Source organism: Schistocerca nitens, chromosome 5 (genome assembly GCF_023898315.1).
Source record: "Schistocerca nitens isolate TAMUIC-IGC-003100 chromosome 5, iqSchNite1.1, whole genome shotgun sequence".
Classification (NCBI taxonomy): Eukaryota; Metazoa; Arthropoda; class Insecta; order Orthoptera; family Acrididae; genus Schistocerca; species Schistocerca nitens.
In genome coordinates this window covers 832683626-832693167 of record NC_064618.1, presented here as the reverse complement: position 1 = coordinate 832693167, position 9542 = coordinate 832683626, and positions in this window count along the sequence as shown.

Genomic DNA, 9542 nt, shown 5'->3' with positions numbered 1-9542 from the left:
TTATCACCTCATTGATTTAATATATTTCAGTGTAATATGTGTGTTGGCTCTGCTACTTAACAAGATGTACTTTGTAAGAAATATTTATGGCAAACGTGCATGAAGAAGTGAGCTATTTTCAGTCTAATGCAACGACAAGAAGTTGGACTCAGCTTTTTTTTCATTGGCCAAGCCATCCCCTTCTCCCTCACAAGGGCATGGGGTAGGGCACAGTTGGCCTCCAGGCAGATGTATTGCTCTTCTTCTACCAAATATTTTTAAAATATACGGGGTGGAATGAGTGTAAGTACAGATTTTTCCACTGGTGACTGAGGATGGCGTAATAAACAACATTACATAAGTATTTACTTCATTTGCAGACTAATAATTACGGCTATTACAAGTTGCATATTTTTAGGTTGGTTAGTACTTCCAAATACATGTACCAGGAGCAAGCCATCAGTGCTTATTTTCACCTGGGCAGCAGGTCAGGTGTTGAAGTGTGGACGAATGGGCATAAAACGGTTAATCTATAGTGACAGAAATAGTCCACTTAGTGGTAAAGCAATGACCCTGCATGAAACATGTCGCAAAATTTGTGATGGGTTTAGGGGAAGACAGTTTGACGCAGAGAAAAAACAACCAACACAATGATGCTTGTACATATTAAGGTACCACATATAAAATATCTGCACATATGCCAGTTACACCTTGGACACAGATCTACAGTTTTTGTTACAGTAAAAGATTAAAATAATAGGATTAAAATATTATAACAATTTTTCCTTTTGAAGATTTTTTTTATGAAACGCAGATAGTAATTGTCTGGTTGGTGCTCTGATGAAGGACCGTGATGATAACAATTTCGGTGAGGATGATGACAGTTGTGATGACTTTGACGCATCTGGCAAGGCTGCCTCGCATTTATGTCCCGAAAGGGTGTTAATGTCTTTACTGTACTGTGTCATTACACGTCTCCTTAAGGGGGGGGGGGGGTAGGACGTCAAACGGGCTGACTTGAAGCAGGAGAGGCATCACAGGACATTGTAATTTCCACTGTCTATACTTTTACAAATAAATTCATAAAACTTTGTCAGAATGACCAGGAAGGATTCAGAATTTACACTCACAGCAGTGGAAGTTCGAAAACATAACAAAGTAAATTATTTTTATATGTGAAATTTCATCATTTTTTTCACTTACTAATGGCAGCATTTGTTGCTATAGGTACACTTTTCCTCATAAGTAAGAGAGATTCTTCGATGAATTTTGCACAGCATACAAACCATACTCAAAGGTGTATGAAACTCTAGAATTTTACAGATCTAATAAAAACTGTGGTAAAAATTGAGGTAATTAACTAGAAAATTTGTGTTTTTTCTAAACATGAAGTTTAAAATATAACAACTCATTCGTTTCTTCATAAATTAAATAAATTCTAGAGTTTCATACACCTGTAAGTATGGTTTGTATGCTGTGCAAAATTCATCGAAGAATCTCTCTAACTTATGAAGAAAAGTGTACCTATAGCAACAAATGCAGCCATTAGTAAGTGAAAGAATGATGAAATTTCATACGTAAAAAAAATTAATTTTGTTATGTTTTCGATCTTCCACTGCAATGAGTGTGAATCCTGAATCCTTCCTGGTGATCCTGATAAAGTGTTATGAATTTATTTGTAAAAGTATAGACAGTGGAAATTAAAATTTCCTGTGATGCCTCTCCTGCTCCAAGTCGGCTCGTTTGACCTCCTAACCCCCTTAAGTCAATTCACCTGAATTACCAAACTGTTTCTTTACATTTTCGTTGTCCGAGCAATTGCTCCATCTCTTGCTACGCTAAAAATCTATCCTTGCTACCTTCTTTTCCTTTAAGAACAGAATTGTACAGATAAAACACTACTTTCAAACGCAGTGCCGATTTCGTTGGAATATGCTTCTCATTGTGTTTACACTTCGCTCCGACGTTACCAGCGCTCGGTGGGAAGTGTCACGTTTTACGTAACGCCGCAGGAGAGGCGCTGGGAGATAACCCACGGGTCGCCCAGTGGACACCGCGAGGTCGCTCTAAAAGGAAGCTGGCCGCCCGGCGAGCGATCGCCGTTGTTTACACGTCCGCCGGGACAGAGGCCGCTGTGCCAGGGCACCCGTCTCGGCCGACCCCACAGTGGCGCATGCACGCGGAGAGCGGGGCGTCCGCTGTCGAGAAGCGAGCACTTGCAAGCACAGCGGCACTATCGGTAAGGGCCAGACGCGGCGCATGGAACCGATCACCTGTTCACCCGCTATACAGTGTGTTACAAAAAGGTACGGCCAAACTTTCAGGAAACATTCCTCACACACAAAGAAAGAAAATATGTTATGTGGACATGTGTCCGCAAACGCTTACTTTCCATGTTAGAGCTCATTTTATTACTTCTATTCAAATCACATTAATCATCGAATGGAAATACACAGCAACAGAACGTACCAGCGTGACTTCAAACACTTTGTTACAGGAAATGTTCAAAATGTCCTCCGTTAGCGAGGATACATGCATCCACCCTCCGTCGCGTGGAATCCCTGATGCGCTGATGCAGCCCTGGAGAATGGCGTGTTGTATCACAGCCGTCCACATTACGGGCACGAAGAGTCTCTACATTTGGTACCGGGGTTGCGTAGACAAGAGCTTTCAAATGCCCCCATAAATGAAAGTCAAGAGGGTTGAGGTCAGGAGAGCGTGGAGGCCATTGAATTGGTCCGCCTCTACCAATCCATCGGTCACCAAATCTGTTGTTGAGAAGCGTACGAACACTTCGACTGAAATGTGCAGGAGCTCCATCGTGCATGAACCACATGTTGTGTCGTACTTGTAAAGGCAGATGTTCTAGCAGCACAGGTAGAGTATCCCGTATGAAATCATGATAACTTGCTCCATTGAACGTAGGTGGAAGAACATGGGGCCCAATCAAGACATCACCAACAATGCCTGCCCAAACGTTCACAGAAAATCTGTGTTGATGACGTGATTGCACAATTGCGTGCGGATTCTCGTCAGCCCACACATGTTGATTGTGAAAATTTACAATTTGATCACGTTGGAATGAAGTCTCATCCGTAAAGAGAACATTTGCACTGAAATGAGGATTGACACATTGTTGGATGAGCCATTCGAAAAAGTGTACCCGTGGAGGCCAACCAGCTGCTGATAGTGCCTGCACACGCTGTACATGGTACGGAAACAACTGGTTCTCCCGTAGCACTCTCCATACAGTGACGTGGTCAACGTTACCTTGTACAACAGCAACTTCTCTGACGCTGACATTGGGGTTATCGTCAACTGCACGAAGAATTGCCTCGTCCATCGCAGGTGTCCTCGTCGTTCTAGGTCTTCCCCAGTCGCGAGTAATAGGCTGGAATGTTCCGTGCTCCCTAAGACGCCGATCAATTGCTTCGAACGTCTTCCTGTCGGGACACCTTCGTTCTGGAAATCTGTCTCGATACAAACGTACCGTGCCACGGCTATTGCCCCGTGCTAATCCATACATCAAATGGGCATCTGCCAACTCCGCATTTGTAAACATTGCACTGACTGCAAAACCACGTTCGTGATGAACACTAACCTGTTGATGCTACGTACTGGTGTGCTTGATGCTAGTACTGTAGAGCAATGAGTCGCATGTCAACACAAGCACCGAAGTCAACATTACCTTCCTTCAATTGGGCCAACTGGCGGTGAATCGAGGAAGTACATACAGTACATACTGACGAAACTAAAATGAGCTCTAACATGGAAATTAAGCGTTCCGATAACATGTCCACATAACATCTTTTCTTTATTTGTGTGTGAGAAATGTTTCCTGAAAGTTTGGCCGTACCTTTTTGTAACACCCTGAATGTGAGGACAGATCGACACAAAATTCAGTACTTTTTGCATTCACAAATGCTCGTCGCTTATTACCTTCAGTACGTCTAGCTTCCAGAAAGAGGGCTATTCGGAAAGTACGGAACGATAGGTCGCGAAATGGAAGCCACAGTGAAAATCAAAACTGTTTTATTTTTAACGGTTAGCTACACCTTCTAGCTACTACTGTAAGCGTACTGTCATATCGCTGGCTTAGTTGTGGAGTATCTTTGCGGGCAGCCGCGTCTGTAGAGAGTCGAGCATGGGACACGGAACTGTTATATTGTGTAGTGTGTAGCTCTGCATGTGAGAGGCATTGTTAGCATGGAAGTTGAAGTGTTTCTACAAGTGCTATTACAGTAAAGTGATAAAATAAGTAAATGAATCAGAGGAAACTGCGTCAAGAAGTAATTTAAAAATGAGCAGTGCTGCTGATAACGTATTTGTGTATCCTCTCGTTGCGTGTCGTACCATACAGTATCAATCATCCGCGCCGTGTTCGGCCTCCAAGAATGAACTGATGTGAATCGGTAATACTATTTACCACAAAAGAGAGCATTTAAGTGCCAGTGTCTTGTAGCGAGCGTGAGGACGTGCGTTCGATCATCGCGTTTCCGCATTATCAAAAATCAGCCGCGCCGCGACGGTTACGCGCACGCTCGTACAAGTGAGAACTGAAAAATTAACTTTACTAATAGTGTTATATCATTACTAGTGTCAAGAAGGACTGATACAAAATATCTGTGTATGAGTGACGAGCTTGAGAACTCTCGTGCGATCGTTCGGCTTCCGCATCAACAATCATCCGCGTCTTGTCGGTTGCGCGTACGCTCGTCCGAATGATATTGAGGACTGGTAATCATCAATTAATTGGGATAACACTTCTGAATTATAATGTAAACAGTGCAACCTGCGTCTCAGAATATACAGGGTGAAAAGTATTTAAACTGACAAACTCTGGGAAGTTGTAGGGGACATCAAAACAAATATTTTTCCCTAATGTCATTTTTTCCTATGAGGAGTATTTAAACCGGTAGAGGAAGATTTCTCTGGCGGCAAATTAATTAAACCAACAAACACTTTTCTATTTTTTATGGCTAACAGACAACACACTAACACAACCCAGTTTCAATTACAGTAGATTTTCAAAAATGCCTTCATTGACCGTGAACAAAGGTTACACCGTCAGATCATGTTCGGTCTGACACGGGCAAAAACTCCTGCTACTATCCAGGCAACCAGGTCCTCTTCTGATGCAACAGGAGTTGCGTAAACTAGGTTGAGCATCTCTCTCCACATAAAAAAGTCCAGAGGGGACATATCTGGGGGATCGAGCAGGCCATGGTACAGTACCACCTCTGCCAATTCACGTTTCTGGGAAACGCCGGTCCAGGAATCGACGCACACGACGACTGAAATGTGCCGGTAATCTGCTGAATGACCCGGTCTCATGCAGACGTTGGTACTCAGCAGCAAAGGTCGTATGATACGGGATACGGCGATTAGGATGTAGCAAGCACCAACCAAACCAGTGTACTCACTCCAGGTGGATCGCTCCATTAGTAAACAAAGACAATGCACTGCTACACTGCCAGACAGCAGTTGCCTACAACTGAAGAGCGTAATACGCCCTCTAACAACTGAAGAGCGTAATACGGCCTCCACCGTTTGAATAATCCTCGTAGGAAAAAATGACATTAGGGAAAAATAATTGATGTCCCCTACAACCTCCCAGACTTTGTCGGTTTAAATACTTTTGACCCTGTAGTTGTTCATACGAGACGTCGGACAGGGTTGTGTTTTAACATTGAGTGGCTCCCCTAAACCCGCTTGCATATTTCGATAAATAATTTCAGGCAAGCCAGCAGCAGTGTGGAGCAGAACAATACGACCGCCGCGGGATTATCACGTAAGTGGTGTGGACAGGGTGCACGGTCAAGAAAAGCAGAAACGACAACCAGTTTAAAGTAATCCCCACCCATTAGTACTCCCGGGCGTTTTACAATACTTCCCTACACCGTTGCCACTCAGACTTAGACATCTGTGGTAGCGTTGTACCAACCTTTCGATTACCTCGTTATAGAAGACAGCCGTCAGTGCTTTTCGACAATTTTCTACTCTGGACTGCAGCTCGTTGTCTGTGTCAAAATATTGTCTTCACAGGCAGCGGTTCATTTGAGCAGAGATGAACCTCAAGCCAATTACGGGCTGTATTGTGGGTAATCAAACATTTCCCATCGAAAACGCTGCAGGAGCATCTTCATTGCCCCTGCAGAGTGCGGCCAAGAATTGTCGTATAGAACGAACCGCATGACAGTTATGTTAGGTGGATTGCATAGCTTCAGGAGAAATCTTTCGCCAGGCCCTCATACTTGGCAGGAGACGCCAATTTCTAGCCATCTTTACGTTCTCACTGTGAGCTCAGAACTGAAGAGAGCGCCATAATGCGATCGACGTGCGTACTAGACACAGTGCCCAACACATCTGTGCAAAGCTTCATCAGATTTTCACTGTATTTTCCATTTCGCGACCAAACATTCCGTACTTTCCGAATAAAACTCGTACTTTAACAAATTCGTGTTGATCGGGAATGAAGTCATATTAACCAAACAATTTTCTTTGTGATGCATGCCGAGTGCCGGAAAATGTATCGTCCACCTCCAGCTGCCCGTGCAGCTTCAACACGATACCACAATTCATCAAGAGTAGTGACTGGCGTATTGTGACGAGCCAGTTGCTCGGATACCATTGAACAGACATTTTCAGTTGCTGAGACTTCTGGAGAATGTGCTGGCCAGGGCAGCAGTCGAACATATTCTGTATCCAGAAAGGCCCGTACAGGACCTGCAACATGCGGTCGTGCATTATCCTGCTGAAATGTAGGGGTTCGCAGGGATCGAATGAAGGGTAGAGCCACGGGTCGTAACACATCTGAAATGTAACGTCCACTTTTCAAAGTGCCGTCAATGCGAACAAGAGGTGACCGAGATGTGTAACCAATGGCACCCTATACCATCACGCCGTGTGATACGCCAGTATGGCGTGACTAATACACGCTTCCAACGTGCGTTCACCGCGATGTCGCCAAACACGGATGCGACCATCATGATGCTGTAAACAGAACCTGGATTCATCCGAAAAAGTGACGTTTTGCCATTCGTGCACCCACGTGCGTCGCTGAGTACACTATCGCAGGCGCTCCTGTCTGTGATGCAGCATCAAGGATAACCGCAGCCATGGTCTCCGAGCTGATAGTCCATGCTGCTGCAAACGTTGTCGAACTGTTCGTGCAGATGATTGTTGTCTTGCAAAGGTCCCTATCTGTTAACTCAGGGATCGAGACCTGGCTGCACGATCCGTTACAGCCGTGCGGATAAGATGCCTGTCATCTCGACTGCTAGTGATACGAGGCCGTTGGGATCCAGCACGGCGTTCCGTATTACCCTCCTGAACCCACCGATTCCATATTCTGACAACAGTCATTGGATTTCAACCAACGCGAGCAGCAATGTCGCGATACGATAAACCGCAATCGCGATGGGCTACAATCCCACCTCTATCAAAGTCGGAAACGTGATGGTACGCATTTCTCCTCCTTACACGAGGCATCACAACAACGTTTCACCAGGCAACGTCGGTCAACTGCTGTTTGTGTATGAGAAATCGGTTGGAAACTTTCCTCATGTCAGCAAGTTGTAGGTGTCGCCACCGGCGCCAACCTTGTGTGAATGCTCAGAAAAGCTAATCATTTGCATATCACAGCATCCTCTTCCTGTCGGTTAAATTTCGCGTCTGTAGCACGTCATCTTCGTGGTGCAGCAATTTTAATGGCCAGTAGTGTACCTCGGTTTCACTGCGCGCGCTGTGACGTAATGCTCCTCAGGTGACACATTTGTACGCTTTGAACGAAATGATATCGATATCTACACCTACATACGTACTCCGCAAGTCACCGCACGGTGCGTGGCGGAGGGTACGCTGCACCACTACAGGCGGCCTTCCATCTCGGCCACTCTGTAAACCGTAAGCCGACGCATACCGATTTATAGCTTAATGCATAGAGTTTCCATCATCCTGCTCAGAAGAGAGCCTTTTGAACAGGTTGCAAAAACGTTTTCTGACGAGGACCACTAGAAGTCCGAAATTAACCATCTGATGTACGTGTTCCGAAAGAATGGCGCGATATAAAGGCAGCGTTCTCCAAAAAAAGGAGTTGTGAAAATACTGCGCACTCACAGGATGAAACACCGACTGCTGTTCACCTTTTTGTGGCGCTATATCCAGCAAAGAAGATGAAATGGGAGATACGATACTGCGTGAAGAGTTTGACAGAGCACTGAAAGACCTGAGTCGAAACAAGGCCCCGGGAGTAGACAACATTCCATTGGAACTACTGACGGCCTTGGGAGAGCCAGTCCTGACAAAACTCTACCATCTGGTGAGCAAGATGTATGAAACAGGCGACATACCCTCAGACTTCAAGAAGAATATAATAATTCCAATCCCAAAGAAAGCAGGTGTTGACAGATGTGAGAATTACCGAACAATCAGTTTAATAAGTCACAGCTGCAAAATACTAACACGAATTCTTTACAGACGAATGGAAAAACTAGTAGAAGCCGACCTCGGGGAAGATCAGTTTGGATTCCGTAGAAATGTTGGAACACGTGAGGCAATACTGACCTTACGACTTATCTTAGAAGAAAGATTAAGGAAAGGCAAACCTACGTTTCTAGCATTTGTAGAGTTAGAGAAAGCTTTTCACAATGTTGACTGGAATACTCTCTTTCAAATTCTAAAGGTGGCAGGGGTAAAATACAGGGAGCGAAAGGCTATTTACAATTTGTACAAAAACCAGATGGCAGTTATAAGAGTCGAGGGACATGAAAGGGGAGCAGTGGTTGGGAAGGGAGTGAGACAGGGTTGTAGTCTCTCCCCGATGTTATTCAATCTGTATATTGAGCAAGCAGTAAAGGAAACAAAAGAAAAATTCGGAGTAGGTATTAAAATCCATGGAGAAGAAATAAAAACTTTGAGGTTCGCCGATGACATTGTAATTCTGTTAGAAACAGCAAAGGACTTGCAAGAGCAGTTGAACGGAATCGATGGTGTCTTGAAGGGAGGATATAAGATGAACATCAACAAAAGCAAAACGAGGATAATGGAATGTAGTCGAATTAAGTCGGGTGATGTTGATGGTATTAGATTAGGAAATGAGACACTTAAAGTAGTAAAGGAGTTTTGCTATTTAGGGAGCAAAATAACTGATGATGGTCGAAGTAGAGAGGATATAAAATGTAGACTGGCAATGGCAAGGAAAGCGTTTCTGAAGAAGAGAAATTTGTTAACATCGAGTATAGATTTAAGTGTCAGGAAGTCATTTCTGAAAGTATTTGTATGGAGTGTAGCCATGTATGGAAGTGAAACATGGACGATAAATAGTTTGGACAAGAAGAGAATAGAAGCTTTCGAAATGTGATGCTACAGAAGAATGCTGAAGATTAGATGGGTAGATCACATAACTAATGAGGAGGTACTGAATAGGATTGGGGAGAAGAGGAGTTTGTGGCACAACTTGACCAGAAGAAGGGATCGGTTGGTAGGACATGTTCTGAGCCATCAAGGGATCACCAATTTAGTATTGGAGGGCAGCGTGGAGGGTAAAAATCGTAGGGGGAGAC